The sequence below is a fragment of the Myotis myotis genome, unplaced genomic scaffold (assembly GCF_014108235.1).
Source record: "Myotis myotis isolate mMyoMyo1 unplaced genomic scaffold, mMyoMyo1.p scaffold_m19_p_13, whole genome shotgun sequence".
NCBI lineage: Eukaryota > Metazoa > Chordata > Mammalia > Chiroptera > Vespertilionidae > Myotis > Myotis myotis.
Genome location: NW_023416317.1, coordinates 40,763,475 through 40,777,965, shown reverse-complemented (window position 1 = coordinate 40,777,965; position 14,491 = coordinate 40,763,475). Strand labels below are relative to the sequence as shown.

At 39.7% G+C, this 14,491-nt stretch overlaps 1 protein-coding gene across 1 annotated transcript in view; it reads right to left on the bottom strand.

The window, feature by feature from the left end:
* Positions 1-14,491, bottom strand: part of RARB (retinoic acid receptor beta) — a 637,926-nt gene that overhangs the window by 606,259 nt on the left and 17,176 nt on the right. Inside the window, exon 2 of the mRNA XM_036332777.1 lies at positions 818-896. The gene's annotated coding sequence lies outside the window, so the exon portion shown is untranslated. The remainder of the gene's footprint in view (positions 1-817; positions 897-14,491) is intronic.

Genomic DNA, 14,491 nt, shown 5'->3' with positions numbered 1-14,491 from the left:
TGTCCATAAATAAAGCATTAGTGGACACATCATACTCTCTCTGTTACCTGTTGTCAAGGGCTGCTTTACTTCAATGGCAGAATTGAATAATTGTGACAGAAGCTGTATGGCCAACAATATTTACATTCTGGTCCTTTACAGAAAAGTTTGCACACATCTGATCTAAACTCCGAAATCTGCCACTCCCAACACAGCATATAAAGCACATGTTTTAGATTTTAATATCTATGCATATTTCACCCTGAGAAACCTTCATGATTTAGCAAAGTACACTGTTAGCTGGATTTAGGATTGTGTAGGACATGCTGAACCAGAAAGATCTAGAATTCTAAATCCCACTTAGAATTGCCAGAATACAGCGGCTTGAGACCAACATCCTCTCAGGTGAGAGAGCTGCCTTAGAGCGTTCTGTTTAACCTCCAGGTGAGTACAATAACAGCCCACCTGAGGTCATTCTAATGTGAATTCATTAAAACTGTACAAGATGGAGTACAGGCTAAGCTTTTCTTACACCATGAGGCTTTAAGACAATATTCCACCACCCGGCATCCATCCTCACTTTATCCCTAGTAACTCATGTTCCCCCCCACAGGCAAACTGTCCAACCCATAGAACCCATGTGTTTCAGGAGATACTTCAATATAAAACAGGGCAGCAACACCAATTCTTTTCTCTGAGCTCTTCCTGGGCAAGAAACTATTGCTATGGTTAAGACAACTAGAATACATATTCCCAAACCCAGGTAAGGCCAATTACAAAGGGAAATGCTCAACTGATAAGAGGATGAGGAGCTAAAAGAGAGTAGATCTGAACTTACCTCCTGTCTGTAGGTCCTGAGAACAAATCTCTAGATGAGAAGGTTGGGTGACAGTCTCTTTATGGTGATGGTCAGAATCCTGCAAGAGAAATGGCCTGCATTTATCAGTCTTAAATAGCAGAATGCAGAAAAATCAATTTAAATTTTTTATTATTATTTAGAGTATTTCCCTGGCCTCACAATACCTCCTTTCCATGATGTGATGAACCTATGAAGAACCACCAAGCTCCTTTGCTAAATCTTGAACCAACCTGGAACATCTCCACTGACGTTGTGATCACCCGGAGGGAGGAAGCCAAGTGAGGGTGTGAAGCCTGTTTGTGCTGAGCTTTATAGTCACTGGGCTCAGGTGTGAGTACTGCCACTTGACTATGCAAAAGAACTCACAAAGGTGGTGGCCATTAATCATACTGGTGCATCTACCACGAGCACGGATCTGTGACTACATAGCAAATTGAAAGCAGATTCAACTTCTGCTAAAATTCAGATCCATGAAGATGGAAAGAAAAAAAGGAGAGAGAAAGAGAGAGAGAGAGAGAGAGAGAGAGAGAGAGAGAGAGAGAGAGAGAAAGGGAGCAAAGTGAAAAATTCACCAAAGCTGTAGAGAAAATGCCTTTTCATTATTTAGTTGCTGAGTTATACTTGACAGTTCATGATGATGGCCAGGAGTGGAATTGAAAACACCCAAACAGCTTTGTTCTCTTATATAGTCTAGGTATTATAAGTTAGTTACACTGATCACTAAGATATATACAGAGGCAATTTAAGGAAGTTGAAAATATTGGATGTGGCAGTTCATTTTGTATCATAGCTGGTCTATTACACTCTTGCTTACCTCACAGTGCAGGCCCATGTAACATTTAGATAGCACACCTCCCATTTTACAGATTGCAGAATTGAGGATTAAAGGGATTTTGGTTTGTTTCAAAGTTTTTAAGAACTTTTACCTTCCAGGATTAGGTACTACATAGTCACCAAGCTTTTCCCCCACTACTTATCCACCAAGAAGCATTTTGAATTAAAGTTGCTCTTAGGATTGTCAGAAAAAAATACAGGATGCTCAGATAAATTTGAATGTCAGATAATCAACAAATACATTTTTAGTATATATACACTATTAATTTTGGACATAATTATGCTAAATAGATGTTTGTTGTTTATCTGAATTTCAAATTCAGTTCTGTATTTTTATTGTCAAATTGGGGAACCCTACTTGCTTCTCTTTGGTCTAATCTGCAATCAATTCAGGAATAGTCACTTGTGATAATTAAACCTCAATTTAAGACACACTTGGAGATAAGTTATTTAGTTTCCCTGCCAGAAATTAAGAAAACAGAATTATATTCTCTGAGTAAAAGACCATTTAGAAGATAAGAATTTCCTACTTTTTTTAAAAAATATATTTTATTGATTTTTTTACAGAGAGGAAGGGAGACGGATGGAGAGTTAGAAACATCGATCAGCTGCCTCCTGCACACTCCCTACTGGGTATGTGCCCACAACCATGGGACATGTCTTTGACCAGAATCGAACCTGGGACCCTTCAGTCCACAGGCCAACACTCTATCCACTGAACCAAACCGGTTAGGGCAGTGGTTGGCAAACTGTGGCTCCTTGAGTGTGGCTCTTCCACAAAATACCACATGCGGGCGCACATGTACAGTGTGATTGAAACTTCATGGCCATGTCTGACCTCTTGAATCCACAGGAGGGAGATTAAGGTAGAAAACCTTGCAGTTCAAATCACTGCAGTTTTAAGACTTGGTAAAATTTAATCTTTGAGGTTCCTGGCAGCAAATTAAGGTTGAGCAAAGTAACTAAAGAGTAAAACATGTTGAGAAGTAGTTTATTTTTAATAGCTGAAAATGGCCCAACACCAAGCATTTAGGTGGAAAAAAACTACTGAATTTCAAAGTTATCATATTAAGTTATCAAAGCATAATGCCGCAGATAAGTAACTCATCAGGAAGATATGAACTGAGTGCAATGTAAAAATGAACAAAAACATAAATAATTGGGTACAAGGAATCTTTTGCCTTTAACCAAACTCAGGGACATTATGGTGCACATAATACCATATGAACCTTAGAGTTACTTTCATTACACAATGGATCAGAGTGAAGTGTTTCTATGTCTCAATATTATTGATTGGCTTGAGCAAACCAAAAAGGAATTAGTTCCCTCTGACTAGTCTCCTGAATGTTCAACCCAGAAAGCCTAACCACAGAGTTAAGAACCCCTCAGTATAATCCCCATGATAGGTCTAAAACTTGGCCTCTCCTTGAGAAGGCCTTGAGCCCTCGTATGTTAATTTTCGTACCTGAAAAATTCCATTTCTATGACATTTCAAAAATAAATGGAGACCAGCATACAAATATATGAGCAGAATGAAGATTCTCAAAATAGTGTTCATATTCAAGAATTACTTGGGGAAACTTGTTATAAATCCAGATTAACAACCTCTTATCACAGAAATTCTGATATGGTAGTTCTAAATTTTGGGGGGTTTTGTTTTGTTTGTAATGCATACAATATTTATTAATCATATACTATGAGCAATGTAATATGCTAAGCATTGACACTTCAAAAATATATAAATTATACTATTCCCTCTCAAAAGTTTACCATCACTCAAGCACTTTATTTCTCAGAACTGGCCTATAGGGATAGGCATTAATCTGCTTTACAGAAGAGAAAGTGAGGTCCAACAAGACCACATAATATACTCAAAAACACATAGCCAGTACAAACAGAAGTCAAGTTCAAAAACAGGTAATTACATTCGTTCACTCACTCATTTATTCATTATTGTTCTCACCTCTTTTCCAACTATTTTTCTCCTAAACTCCTACACTCTGTCACCCTGGATTACTTGTTGTCCTTTGAACCTACGAGATATATACCTGCCCCAGGACCTTTGCTTTTTCTCTTCTCTATGTCTGAAACATTCGTTGTTATCTCTTATCTCTCTCCTTCAGCCTTTGATCAGTTATCACCTCCTCAGTGAGACCTTCCATGACCATATTATTAAAAATGTACTACTCGCCCCTCCCCAGAACACACTATCCTCCTCTGCCTTCCCTATTCTTCCAAAGTGGAAGTTTAATGGATACAGTGAAAACACTCGATCTTACAAATCTTATGTGTAGCACACTAGTCACTCTGAGTGATGTACTAGTATGTGAATGTCTACATTGAATAGTTTCTTGCCTGTCTCTATTGCTAGGATGGTGGCTCTCAAACCTTAGCACTTTCAGAATCCCCAGGACTTGTTAAAACACAGATTCCTCATCCCTCTCCCCGCCCCAGAGATTTGATTAAAATAATGCTAATAGCACTGATCAGCAGACCATTTAGAAAAGCCTTGCCCTAGGGCAGTGATGGTGAACCTATGACACGCGTGTCAGAGGTGACATGGGAACTCATTTTTTTGGTTGATTTTTCTTTGTTAAATGGCATTTAAATATATAAAATAAATATCAAAAATATGTCTTTGTTTTACTATGGCTGCAAATATCAAAAAATTTTTATATGTGACACGGCACCAGAGTTAAGTTAGGGTTTTTCAAAATGCTGACTCGCGGAGCTCAAAAAGTTCGCCATCACTGCCCTCGGGCATGCATTCTCATCTGGGAAGATTCTCCCCCTACATCCTCTCACCTCCAGGGAACAGTTCACAACAGCTGAAGACATTTTTTACTGTCAGAACTGGGGTTAGGAAGCGACTTGGCATCTCCATGAGTAGAGGCTATGGATGCTGCTAAAGATCCTACATTGCATAGGACAACTCCCCACAACAAAGAATTATCACCCCAAATGTCAATAGTGATGGGGTTGAAAAATTCTGCCCTAGAAGAATGCTTCTCAAACACCCTCAGGCAGCACCACCTAGAGGACTTCTTCAAATTTGCACTGTCAGACTATACCCCCAAAGTTTCTGCTTTGTTAGGTTGGTCCACTGTGGAGCCTGAAAATTTACATGTTTACCAAGTACTCAAGGAAAGGAGATGCTGTTAGTCCAAGGCCCCCACTTGGAGAAGCATGAAGTAGAACAAGTGCTCCATAAAGCAGGGATCTTTGTCTATTTTACTCCTTCCCCAGCAACAGAGCGTGGTATCCTAGTCACTCAAGTTCCTAACTTTTTAGTAACAAATCCCTCTCTCTGTCCTCCACAAGGTGATTCTGACACCAATAAGCCTTGCATGACACACTGAGAAAAAGAGTTGTTGTTTTTGTTTGTTGTTTGGGCAGCAACTTTGAGATCCCTTCTATTCTCGTTGACTTCTCAGTTCATTTATTGCCAATCAAAGACATCTGATGAGAGTTAAAGGATCAGCCCAGATGCGCCTATCTGCCTGGGGGAGGGGTTGAGAAAGCTCAGGTTACATCTCCACAGTAAGATCTTTACAAAGTAAACAAACTGTCAAATGCAAGTCCCTGCATTTTGTATTCATTTATGATGGAACAAAATAGTCTTACAACCGCCTGCCAAGCAATTCCCATTTTCAAAAACTAAGGCCAGGGAATTCACACACACACACACACACACACACACACAGTTCCTAAATATGATGCTTGAGTGAGGTACCTTGTATTTTTAACTCAGTGGGACTCGGTGTGTCTTCTTGAATGTACTTGCATTTCCATAACCACATCTATGACAGTTCTGTGATAGTATCTTCCAGGTGCTGCCAATTACCTCTCCTTACATCATTTTCTGGGGGGATATTAAATTCCATTCCTTTTATCCTGTGCCCAAGGCCAACAATGAAGCAGTTGATCTCCATAATTCAAACATGTCTGATATCTTAGATTCAATTGCCCGGTTTAAGACAGGCATTTAATGAAGAACTGGCGAATGAGAAGTTTAATGGCTAAAGTGAAGACACTCCATCGTACAAATCTCTTTTTACTCATGTGGAATCATCAGCCAGGGTTATTGATTTGCATTTACTGACTGGACTTTCTATTGTTTTCAGATGTTGTATCCCCAGCCGATGCCTGCAGGCTATTCGTTTTCAGGGCTGTCCTGAAAATCCTAAGCCTCCCCTATTGAATGAGGAACTCTGAAACATTCACAAGAGCCAGGAGAATCCAACACATTTCAGAAAGTGCGAAAGCATTTCACTGGGTGTCTTCATTTCACAACAATGAGAATCTAAAGAGAAATAATTAAAATCTTAAAAATGAACATGATCTGCTCTTTACAAAAACAACCAGCATTACTGAGTTATAATTTAGTTATATATATTTATATGTATATCATTTACATGGAATTCACCTTTTTAAGTGTATATTTTAATGATGTTTCACATACTTGCACAGTTCTTCAACAATTGCCACTATCATCCCAAAGAGGAAGCTCAAGCTCATTTATAGTTAACAACTACTATCCCCAATCAACACTCATTTGCTCTCCGTCTCTATAGATTTGCCTTTTATGGAAATTCCATATAAATGTAATCATAAAATATGTGGTCTTTGTGCCCGGCTCCTTTCACTTAGCATATTGTTTTGGGGTTCATCTATGCTACAGTATTCATGAGCACTTTATTCCTTTTTACTGAAAAATAGTATTCATTGTATAGGTATATTATAATTTGTGTATCCATTCACCAGTTCACGGACACTTGTCTTGTTTTGACTATTATGTATAATGCTGCTATGAACATTTGTGTACACACCTTTATGTAGACATATTTTCATTTCCCTTGGGTAGATTCCTAGAAGTAGAATTTCTGGGTCATGTGGTAAATCTATGTGTAACATTTCAAGGAAATGCTGAACTGTTTTCCAAAGTGGCTGTTATCTATTACAATTCTACCAGCAGTCTATGAGGGTTCCAGTTTCTTCACATCCTCTCCAGCACTTATTATTGCCTATCTTTTTTACTATAGCCATACCTGGCTCACTCTACATGTTGAAATAAGAATGATTTCAAATTTGTACCACAAATATAAAAATACATCTCTCATGTATTGAGGGCCTACTCTGGTAATGTTCTTTAAATATATTACTGTTGACCCATCATGAACACAGTGAGATATCACCCGTAGTTAAGAAATAAAGAAATAAGGCTCAGGAAGGTTAAACATTTGCCCTTGAAATCCCAGCAAGCAGATGGCAGAATCTGAATTTCATGCCAGATGTGCATGATACAAAACTTAAATATAAGAGTCATTCATGCAGAAGTGAAGACATATTTGAAACATAAGCATGGGCTTCCTCTTATTAATCATGACCAAGACACTTCTGTTAATGTCATCAAAAGAGGGATCAACAAACAGTGAATTCATCTGTTTCAAAACACCACAGATTTTTTTTTTGAAGAAACTATACTGAGAAAAACTAAGGAGTTTTAGAAGTTCTAGAGAATAATTTCACCTTGAAATTTTCTCTTCAAATGACAAATCCCACAGTTGTAGTTTTGATTGAAGATTTAACTAGCAAGATATTTATGACAATCAAAACTCAAATGAAACATACTTCATAGCCATGAAATTGCTGAATGGTTTTTATTAACTGCACAGAGTCATTTGCTACTATCTAAAGATGTGAATTCTGACAACTGCTGTTCATGTTTGAGTGCTCAAAACACATTTATTGCCGGTTTCTGGCATCCCGTCTGTGATCGAAGAGTATTGATGTTTCATCTGGCTCATATTCCATTACAAATAGGCTGTCGGCAGAATGGTGGTGGCTAATGTCCGTGGATGCAACTGCTCCAGCTCAAAATCTGTACCTCACTCTTCTCTGGCCATACTTCTTGTTCTACCCACTCTCTTACTGCCAGTCATGACCCCAACTCTATCTGATCTGTTCATTGTCATTCAAAAGCACACCCTCTCTCAAAGTCATATTCTTTTCTGTCTTGGAGATGCTCTGAACACTGACTAAAAAGCCTCAGCATTTCAGAACAGATACCTTTATTTCCTTTGGATTCGATATTTACCTAGTTGATCTAGATGGTTTGCTAATGAATACCTGTTTCCCTGTTTTATTTTAGACTACCTGGTGATGTCGATTGTTGCTACTTAAGTATGGTCTACAGACAGACAAAGTCAGCAACCTTTGGGAGCCTGTTAGAAATGCAGAATTTCTCACCTCATCCCTGACCTCCTGGTCAGAATCTGCATTTTAACAATCTGCCCAGATGATTCTTAACTTTAGTTAGATCCTTCACTTTAACTAGCATGGATTCCTAGGTCTAACCCCAGATCCAGAGCCTCACATTACAGAGCTGAAAATCGGCCCTTACCAGGAATAACAGCAAGGAACATTTAGCATTCAGAAAGCACTTCCTTCTCTCTTCATGGGTTTCTTCTCTCTGCCTCCAAACCTACTAAAGCTAGTTTCTTGAACGACAAAAATCTCTTGACCTTGTTACCCCGGTGAGGAAGAGTGCACTATTGTTCATATTTATCTGCTTCCTCTCCCAGTAGGAGTGTTAAACAGACCCATCCTGTTGAACCCAGATTTGCTTATATGACTTGCTCTGTCCAATGAAATATAAGCAGAGGTGGTAAGGGTCATTTTTAAGTACAAGTTTTAAGAGTCAGTTGATGCCTTGCCTTTCTCTCTTCCTACTATCACAAGACTGGCATTGACCCAGATAGAGGAGGCTCTGTCAGCTTGAGTCCAGAAAGAAGACAAGATAGGGCAGAACCTAAGGCAACTTAGGGAGGGAAAGTCAATTTGCTGCTGAAAGCCACAGAGATTTGAAGTCGGTATGTTACAGCATACTTTAGCAAAAGCTGACTGATATCCCTTGAATCACTATCATTTACCACTTTTTCAATGAAAGAAAAACAAACAGGAAAAACATACCTAGAGAAAAGAGTCTTACTTAAAGGTGCCCTTACACTTGAAAACTCTGTTAGACTGTCCCCTTTTTCTCTGCCAATTCTGCCAATATTATTAAAATTATACTTCTCCTAATTTCCAGATACATCCTAGTCGATTTTTACTTAATTACAGCAGGGATCAGCACATTTCTTCTGTAAATGTCCAGATAGTAAACAGTTGGGGCTTGCAGGCCATATGGTCTCTCACAACTACTCAGCTCTATCATGGTAGCGTAAAATTACTCTTAGAACTTCATAAACCAATGGGTGTGGTTGTGTTCCAGTAAAACTTTCCTGGCCCAAGGCTCAAAACTTACAGCTTATTCTTAACTTGTCCCACACTCTAACCCCCTCTAAACTAAGCCAGGGATTAAGGACTCACAAAAACCCCAGAAATTTCATCTGAAGGGGTAATAGACAGTTTCAACCCTATCATTTTACAGATAAAGGAATTATTAAGCAAACAAATTAAAAAGCCACACCAAAAATAATGTGGTGAAGGCCTAGAGTGGGGCAGGGTCTGGGTGGAAAGGGACAAAATGGGCACTAGCCTGTTTGGCTCATTGACAGAGTGTTGGCCTGCGGGCTGAAGGGTACTGGGTTTGATTCCTGTCAAGGGCATATGCCTAGGTTGTGGGCTCAATCCCCAGTAGGTGTGTAGGAGGTAGCTAATCAACGATTCTCTCTCATCACTGATGTTTCTATCTCTCTCTCACCCTCTCCCTTCCTCTCTAAAATCAATAAAAATATGTTAAAAAAAAAAAGAAAGGGGCAAAATGGGAGGAAATAGGGGACATCTGTGACACTGTCAACAATAATAATAATAAAATCAGAAGTCTAGTTAATGTTATGTATACCCTGAGCCTTCAATTTACTTTGAAATGCATCATAGAAATATGGATGTGGCTATGTGGATATTCACTATAAAATTATTTTAACCTTTCTGTATATTTGAAATATTTCATAATAAAACATTGGGGGGAGGGTAACATATACCCAAGCTAAAGAATATATGTCTGAGACATAAGCAATTGATTTGTGAAATATAATCCCACTCTATAAATGTACCATGAAAATTTATTTAACAGCATTTGAAAAACTGATCTAAGTAAGGCCTTGAGACACCAGCTCAAATACTTTCATGTTCATTCAGTAAATACTTTTGAGTCACTACTATATGTTAGGTACTGGGGCACCTTGGTAAAAAAGACAGATATGTAACTTGTAGTCTAAAGGAAGACAATAAAAACAGCCAATCCTCAGTGATTTTGAAATTTTCTAACAAATATTGTCTGTACCATCTATTAGACACTTAATGTTTACCATGTTGTATTTCATCCTCCTTCATCATGGAGATTGTAAGCACCTTGAAACACAGGGATTCATGCACTGGCCCCAGTGTTACATATATTGTACCCAACAAAAGCCTGCTGCCGTGTTTGTTCATAACATGAGAGCTCTGGGTACTACTGTAGGAAAAGGTGTGGCCAAGGTGATGTACCTTCAGATATAAAAGGCACATCTCTAACAACATGCTTCCAGCTGTCATTCAATAGCTAAAGGCAAGTGCCTTTATTACTCTAAGTGAGAGTGGCATCAATGAATTTTTGCCCTTTCATAGCCTAAAGAAAGTCAACTATCAAGAATATGATTATACTAGACTTATTGCGGTGATCCTATACTAAAGTATATAACTGTTGAATCACTATATTATACACCTGAAACTAATATAATATTGTATACCAACTATATTAATTAAAAACAAAACTGTGGTCCTAGCCAGTTTGGCTCAGTGAATAGAGCATCGGCCTGCAGACTGAAGAGTCCCAGGTTTGATTCTGGTCAAGGGCATGTACCTCAGTTGCAGACTCAATCCCCAGCCCTGGTCCCCAGCTCGATCCCTTTCACTCTCTCAAAAAATCAATGGAAAAATATCCTCAGGTGAGAATTAACAACAAAAAACTATGGCCATATAACAACATACGGTCAATCTTCATTACTCATGGAGTCCCTATTTCTAAATTTTCCCACTCACTAAAATTAACCTGTAACCCCAAAATCAACACTTGCAGCACTTTCAAGGTCACTTGTGAATATGTGCAAAGCTGAGAAAAATTAGAATCACCTCATGCACACATCAGCTTAGGTAGAACAATGCAGCATTCTGCCTTCTTGTTTCAGCTCTCATACCATAAACAAGTGTCTCCTTCATGGTTTTATTAGTGCCACAATTTTCACACTTTTGTGCTTTTTTGCTGATTTCACTGTTTAAAATGGCTCCCAAGCATAGTAATACAAAGCTGTCTAATGGTCTTAAGTGCAAGAAGGCTGTGATGTTCCTCACAGAAAAATAAATACATGTGTTAGTTAAGCTTCATTCAGGCATGAGTTATAGTGTTATTGGCCATGAGTTCAACATAGTGATTCAACAATATCTATTAGATAGGGCATCTTTGGAATAGAAACAATAATAAAACAAGGTTATGTATTGATCAGTTGACAAAAATGTTGTGACCAGAAGGCCAAAAACCTAACCCTGTATGTCCACTAAGGCCAACTATTCAGTATTCACTAATTTAGGGTTCGAGGTGTCTCTACAGACAATAACTACAATAAATAATGAGAATTAACTATTCATCAAAAACAAATTTACACGTTATCAGAATGTCCTATGACCAGCAGCTTCTTGAGAGCCATTACTAAGCTCTGTCACAGACATAACACTCTTACTTCATCTATGAACAGATAGGCATGTAGCCAGAAAGACCAATTTGTGGGGGGATATAAGCAGAATGAAGTCGATGTCACAAGGCAACAAGCTCAGAGCATGCCTATCCAAAATAGAAAGCGAGGAAAAGTCACATAATCAACATCAAATAAATTATTTCTTGTACTCTGGGTGGTCATAAGGAATAGACCGATATACCTAGATACAAATACAATTTATGATGCTCTTAAAGGTCACACTAAAATCAGATTTTAAAGTAACTCTCTAGGACATTCTGAAGTAAGAGACAATCAATCATGAAAACAGATGGGATATAGAATGTGCTGCTGTGTTGCAATTAGTAAAGGGGATATGGATAAAGCAAAACTCATTATGCTGAAAAGCAGAAACACTGCAAATAGCAGAACACCCTGTGGTCCACCACAGCTGTAAACTGAAGGACACATGTACCGCTTGTGAGGCAGAGACAAGACCAAAAGCGATAGAAACACCATCCCAGGTCATTTGCAGAAGCTCAGCTCCAACGAGAAAAAAGCATAAAGGAATACTCAAGCACAATCTAAGAAGTCAAGAGGTTTGAGAATGTCCTAGTCATGGGTCAACAGCAGTCTCCTCTCCTTGTAAAGAACAATTTTTAAAAAGATATTTTGAGTTTGGTGGGTTAAAGATCTATAGACCAGAAGGGCAGATTTATTGATACTATATATTTGAAAGCAAGTCCACAATCCTGAAGCCTTGGAGATGACCCTAAAATTATCCCTGAATTGGGAAGGCAGGGGAGGGTGGGTGAGAAGAGACCAACCAATGAGCTAGTATGCATATATGCATAACCCCTGAATACAGACAATGGGGTGATGAGGGCCTGGCAGGGGTGGCGACAGGAGTGGGCTGGAAGAGGTTAAGGGGGGGAAAAGGAAGACCTATGTAATAATTTCAACAATAAAGATTTTTTAAAAAAACAAAGACAAAAATAAACAAATAAATAAAATTCTCTCTGAGTTTGTCAGGGCCGAGCAGCCATTTGCAGTGTAAGTGGCTATGGGGAACCCAGTATATTTGCACATTGGCCAATTTTGTATTCCAAGGGTGACATTCCGCCTTGCTATCCACAGACCAGCAGCAGGACGTCAACTGGGGGCTTGTTGGAAATTCAGCTTCCACTTACATGCACTGAATCAATCAGAGCTTGCATTTTAAGGAGATGTCCAGGTGATTCCCCCTAGAAAGCTGTACCAGCACTAGGCTACACTAAGGGATACCCACCATCCAGAGCCTGGTGTATGAACTGTAAGTCTGTGCTGTGGGAAAACTCAGTCTCAGGCAACCTGGACAGTTAGCACCCTATTTATCCCAATACCACAACCAAAGGACCTTCTCAAGGGGAAGACTTAAGACACAGCCACGTAGGGATCATTGCACCCTGAAACAATTTCTCAGGCTTTATTTTGGAGGCACATTTGGTTTTGTGTGGTCCCTACACAAGGAAAGAGGGGCAAGGGTGGAAGAATTCATGTGACAAGCTGAGACTTTGAAGAACAATCTGTCTCCACACCCAGTCCTTTTACTCCAGGTCATAACTGCCCAAGGAATCTTGACACTGAGCGGAAAGAAATCAGGAGACATGCTTCAGGAGCCCAGACCATCTTATAGGATCGGTGACATCATCACCCGACCTTTCAAAACCAGAGTCGGCGGCTCTAGTGCCCTGGTTCTTAAACTTTAGCTGTTTCCGAATTACCTGCAGGGCTTGTCAACACAGACTGCTGGGTCTCACCCTTGGGCCACTGAGGGGGTGTGAGGTTGCGGACTAACATTGTGCATTTCTAATATGTTCCACAAGATGCTGAGGCTGACTAGCTAGCATCACACTTAGTGAACTACTTACTCTTCCAAAGGCTCCCAGCTTCTCCATTCTGGAAGAAACAGCGCCCTTTATCCCATGCCCTGTTCTCCAAGAAACCAAACCACAACAATGAAACAATGCAGTGTTTTGCTTCTTAGAGGGTGGATCCCAACTAGCAGCAAACGAATCACATGGGAGCTTGTTAGAAATGCAGAATCTCAGACCTGCTGGATCAGGCTGTGCGTTTTGCCTAAAGCCCCTAGTGACTTGCCTGCACAGTGAAGTCTGAGGAGCACTGCATGTAGACTGTTAGAGGTTGTGAAACCTGCATCCTGTGTATAAATACAACTGCTTAATCTCCCCTGAGCCTGTATTAGATGCTCTGCTCTCCCTTCTATTTACATGTTTTATATCATTTTAACCATAAAAGACAGAGAGCATTCATTTTCTTCCAGCTACGCAGATTCATTGGCCCAGTGCATGAAACACCTTCCCTTCACCAGCAAAGACAGAAAGCTCTTGTCTCTGATAGTGAAGAGCATTTGCACTGGCTCAAGGGACATAGGTCTGCTCTCCACGGGGAAGCAGAGACTCCGGAAGCCTTGATAGTCCCCTTAGGGCCCCTGGACACAGCCAGCGCCTGCAGCCAGAACTCGGAATCCCGGCTTTGCAAGAGTCTCCGCAGCCTCCGAATTAGGGTGCTTGTGTTGACCATGGCTCCTAGGAAGGCTTCATTCCTACCTGTGCATCTTACTAAAAAGCAGCGTATTCCCTTCTGCAAATAGGCAATGCTGCCGGCACATTTTCTACCTCCACTTTGGTTTTTCCAGTAACAGGAGGCTGGATACACTGTGATTTCTCCTTTGCATTCCCTGAACTAGATACCAATTCTCCTGCAAATAAAAATAAATAAATAATAGCTAATATCTATGAAGCATAAGCTACATTTCAGGTAGTGTCTTCACTACTTAACATCCATTATTTTGTTTACTCCCCACAACAACCTAGTCGATAGCTCTGATGATGAGTCCTGTTTCACAGACTAGGGAACTGGGACACAGAGCGGCTTATTAACTTGCCCAAAGTCACCCAACAGGCTGATTCCAGAGCCGGCACAGAAATAAGAAAGACATTAAGCCATGATTCTTGTCTTATCTTTTCTCTCCATAAAATTACAGCTTTTCAAAAAAAATTGTAATAATGGAAAGGGTGCTGCGTGCAGGAAGGATCCTGTTGCACTGGAGAGAATGTGTCTTTGA